Here is a 5,265-nt window from a genome sequence, read left to right on the forward strand (position 1 = left end):
AGGAAAGAGGCAGACACCCGAGAGGAGAGGAGCTCTGCTCTATCCTCAGGCCTTTTGTACCAGGGGCGCCTGGTGCCCGTTCCCCACACTGAACTCAATTCCTTCAGCCCTGGACCAGGGGAGGGCTCTCGGGAGCTGTTATGTAAATGAGGACGCCCATCACTTAGCCCAGTGCCTGGCACGCCGGGGCACCGTCGCTATTATTACTGTGAGGGGGCAGGGAGTTAAGTGGGTGGTGGGGAAGGCAGATGATGCTAAAAGCAGTTGATCTTGCCCACTGCCATGCTTTTCAAAAGTTTTCGCATCTCTCTGGGCTGCGTTTATTACATCATTTAACAGGTGAGGGCCTGGCTCTCAAGGAAGCTCTGTGTTGCCCTTGAGGTAGCAACAGGAGTGGATCGTAAACCACCACCCAACGTGGGGGCTGCGATGGCAAAGGACTCTCAGGCACCAGGTCTCCGCGGGAGTCCTGGCAGAGCTGAGGGAAGAACCGTAATCCTTGACTCCCAGGTCAGCAGATTCTGGTTACACAGAATGTTCCTCGGATGCCACCTGGAGTCCCCGGATGTGACTGTGTTCGTCCCCAGAACCCAGCACAACCTGTGGCTTCCGTCCAGGCTCCGGCCCTGTGGTGTGGGGCTGTGTGGTCACAGGGATCCCTTGCTCCTCGTGACCAGCGTCAGACTGATGGGCTTGAGCTTGGACAGCTGCGGTTATTTCTCCGTGAGGGCCATGCCCTGGAGACCCTCTGATTCATCGCCTCGCTCCCACCGGGACTGCTATGGGACCGAGCTGGTGGGAGACCCTGAGATGCCCTGAGGGATCTGGCCCCTCAGAGGAAATTCAAACAAAAACAGTCCTAAACCTGAAAAAAGTACCACCCATTCACGGGTACTAAACTCAAAATAGCTTCCTTCTAGAGATTCGGATTGCAAAATCCTGGATGAATGGGAGGAAGCTGAACTTTTCTCCGTGGGCAGGGAGTGGGGCGGGGGTGGGGGGAGGGGTGGGGGGAGGGGTTTGCTGTTGGCCTAAGTGCCTACTTGCTCTGCCTCCTGAGTCATCCAGCCTGCCAAGGGGGCCTTGTACACAGAGAGTGCGCTGCCCACGTCTTCTGAGTTGAATGAGGTGTGCCCACTTCCCAGGGGAACACTAAGTCCAAACAGCTCTGTGTTGGGGTGTGGCCAGCCCAGCATGCACACATGCACATGCCTGCACACACATCCCCACACATGGGGGAGGGGGAAGGACGTGTGTAAGCTCAGCAACTTTCATTAGTTCCATTTTGAAGGAACAGCAAAATGAAAACATGTTTTTCTCTCATAATTAATATTCATGCTTGGCGTTTCCACATCTGGCCAGGTACAGGCTGACCCCTGATGCTGACTGACCCTTGTGGACAAGTTTCTCACAGAAAGATCAGTTGCTCACCCTGACCCAAATGGAATGCTGGGCCTGGGACCCCCAACTTCACAGAAGATACAATTCTACAAAGGGATTTTAGTTTCCTAAGGCAGCCCCAAGCAGATGCATTGCATGGGTACCACGTTCCTGCTAAAACCAGCCTGGGTGTGCTTAAAAAAATACCAATGATGGCAAAAATGCATTTAATGAAGGTGTCACACACCACAAAACCACTGAAAGTGGGGCTTGAATTTGAGGGGGAGTGCATAATTGTGTGTGTTTTAGACATTAGGTTAAGGTAACATGGCCTCACTTGGAAAAATCTGAGGGGAGGAGGGAAAAAACTATGAAAGTCTGAGTCCATGATACCCAGCTAAGCTTCAAGGATAAATAGAGTGTTCCTTTCTTGGTGCATATATGTTAATTTTTCATTCATTCATTCATTCATTCATTCATTCATTCATTCATTCAAATATATATTGACGGCTCTGTGCCAGGTGCTGGGCTGGGCCCTGGTGACACATCCACTAATTAGACAGATAAGCTCCTGCTCTGTTTTATTCAAGTCAGTGGGGACAGAACTGTCATTTCTGACTCCTGGATTAAACTTTGTGCTCCCCAAGGGCGGGAGACCAGGCCCTTCTCTTGTGGCCTTTCTTCTACAAAGGGCTCCACACAAGTGTCCCCACAATGGATGCTCCGGCAGTGGGCCCACCGGGCTCACAAATGAAAGTGAGATCGTGTGTCCTGATGCTCCAGCGGGCACTTGGACTTCCCTTCCTCCTACCACCTCCTCTCCTAGCTGCTCTCCCGGCCTCCTGGGTGGCCTTGGCAGGATCAGGCCCTGAGTTGAGCTGTTGATTAAAGCTGACAAGAACTCGAGGTGTTACTCTCCCACAGTCATTGGCAACGAGTTAGGGGATTCCCGAAGACCGAGGAATGCGTCTCCAGGATGGAATTAGGAGGTCAGAGCTAGAAGAGGCACAAAGGCGAACAGGCGTCAGCCGGAAGCGTGACAGCTCCACGGCAGAGTTTGAAGAATTTCAAGGCAGGCAAGGACTCAGTCACCCCCTGACGTGTCTGCCCCGACAATGCACAGGTGGATGCTTGAGTCATGTATTTACAGTCCCCAAACCAGTCTAAGCCCTTCGTTTTACGGATGAAGAAGCCAACACTGGAAGTGCAAGTTACACCCAAGACGGGAGCAGGTCCATCGATGGGACCCAGACCCTCCAGACCCCTGGCACTCGGTTCTCCCGCCACTTAACCAGGCGTCCAGCACCTCGGGTGCTTTGCAGGGAGGTCACAGTCACCCTCTTCATCTGCGGGGGAGGCCAGCCCGGATGGAGACCTGTGGGCCACCCAGCACCAGGCCCCTAAGGGTCTTTTGGTCCCTGTCTTCTCCTAGTAAGTGTTTGAGGACAGTACAGAGAGCGCAGCTGATGTGGAATCCACATGAGAAACAGCAGGATTGGGGGCCAGGTTGCATGGATTTTAGCAGCTGGCCCTCAGGCCAATCCTTACGTAAATCCTGCGGACACTACAGCTGAGTGAGCCCTGGGCCGAGAGCCGTCACGCAAGTCAGGATGCCACGTTTTAGTTATGAGACCTCGGGCACAGCCCTTGGTCTGTCTGGGTCTCAGTCTCCTGATGATTAAGTCATCCATTGGCACACATTTATTAAGCACCTCTGATGTACCTGGGCACGTGTGTTGGGGATAGAATGGAGCTCTGGAGAGGAGTTTGGCTGGACACGTAGATGTGGGAGACAATATATAAAAATTAGTTGAGGCTCAAAGGTGAGTAAGATCACCCAGGGAGAGGATGTGAACGAAAAGAGGCAAGTACCTGGCTCTGGGGAACCATAACATCCGGGGGGAGGAGAGGTCTGAAATGTATGAGTTACCTCTAGTACCCGCGGCAGTAACGCCCTGTGACTCCTCACCTTAGGGCAGGCAGCTAGCTCTGCTCCAGGCCCAGAGGTCTTCCCGCAGAAACCCTTGGCTTGAAGCACTCTGGCCCCCTTGAAGGGAGCTAGGGATGACTAAGTGAGACAATCAGAAAAGATTCTGTCCCAGGTGCCGGCTCCCTTTATGCAGCTGGTGTGGTGAGGGTAAGCTGCTACAATAGCTTTTCAAGGGACTATTTGGTAATGGTATCAAAAATAGCAATTCTTCTAGGGACTTATTCTAAGAAAAAAAACAGTAATGTACACAAATGCTTATGTACAAAAAATGTTTAAAAACAGCATTTATGGCCTGGCTGTCGTGGCTCCGTGGTAGAGTGTTGATCTATGAAGCAGGCGGTCACGGTTCGATTCCTGGTCAGGGCACATGCCCGGGTTGTGGGCTCGATCCCCTGTGTGGGGTGTGCAGGAGGCGGCCAATCAATAATTCTCTCTCATCATTGATGTTTCTCTCTCCCTTCCTCTCTGAAATCAATAAAGATACAATTTTTAAAAACACACAGCACTTATGATACCAAATAAGAGTGGGAGCAACCGACAGGTCCAATCATGGGCAACTGGTTGAGTAAATGCTAATAGGTCCATGTGACAGAATGTTCCGCAGTTGTTCAAAATAAGGTAGTAAATGCATATTTATGCATATTTATAGAAAGATGTCCACAGTATATTTAATGAAAAAGCAGTTGGCTGCAGTATGATTATTTCTAGTTACTGGTTGTTGTTTGTCTTCATCGTGGTTCAGAGCAAGGACTGTCCAGCAAGGTCACCTGAGCAAGGCCACTCCTAGAGTCACCTTCCCCAGTCTCAGTGTCCTCTTCCGGGAGAGGGATGATAATGACACCCACCAAAGGCAGTTGTCAAAATTGAGTTAATCTAATCCACGTAAAGTGCTGAGAGCAGGGCCTGGCACTCCTAAGACCTTCACATGTGTGAGTCATTATTATTTTAAAAAACGCCTTTATTGAGATAAAATTCGAATATCATACAATGCACCCATTTAAAAATGAAAAGTTCAGTGGTGTTCAGTGTAGTTGGAGCTGTGCAAACATCACCACAGTCCACTTTAGAGCATTTTCATTACCCCAGAAACCAAACACTTTCCCCTGCCTCTCCCCCAGCCCCCTGGAAACCAGAAATCTACTTTCGGTCTCTGTGATTAGCTTATTCTTGGCATTGCCTAGAAATGGGGTCATGCTACATGTGGTCTTTGGTGACTTGCTCTTTCGCTTAGTATTATGTTTTCAAAGGTTGTCCATACCATTTTCATTGCAGATAGCCTTTTTTTATTGACGTTACTAAAGGCCCAATGCACAAAATTCATGCAAGGGGCTCGGCCCTCACAGCCCCGGCTTCGTCCAGAAGGTCGTCTGGAAGGTCGTCCGGCTGTCTGGTCTAATTAGCATATTACCCTTTTATTATTATAGATTATTAAAAATGTTTACTGTTTCTACAATGAAAACATGTTACTTTTGTAACAAAAACCACCACCACCAAACTCATCTCTCTTTCAGCTGGTTAGGTCAAAATGCCTGGGAGAGGGACAGGCATTTTATTTCATCCCTTCGACGTCAGAGTCAACAGCAGGCTGTTACCAGAGGCTGGATTGTATATGAAGTGCGGAGTGTTCTAGACGTGTGTGTGTCAGTCTGAGCGGGGGAGATTCCCGCCTCTCCTTTCACACCTCCGGTGCCTGACTGCACAGCTGCACTGACAGGCCCCCAGGGCCTCAGCAGGTCTCTCAGAGCCACTGCCTGGGGCCTCCACCCCAGAATCCACACTCCTCACCCTAGAGAGACCCCACTCCGCTTTCACCCCACATAGTTTTCTTTCTCTCTCTAAAATATTTTTAAATCGAGATGTCACTTGATATAGTATAACTTTATTCATTTTAAATG

This window comes from Myotis lucifugus, unplaced genomic scaffold, assembly GCF_000147115.1.
Source record: "Myotis lucifugus unplaced genomic scaffold, Myoluc2.0 scaffold_338, whole genome shotgun sequence".
Classification (NCBI taxonomy): domain Eukaryota; kingdom Metazoa; phylum Chordata; class Mammalia; order Chiroptera; family Vespertilionidae; genus Myotis; species Myotis lucifugus.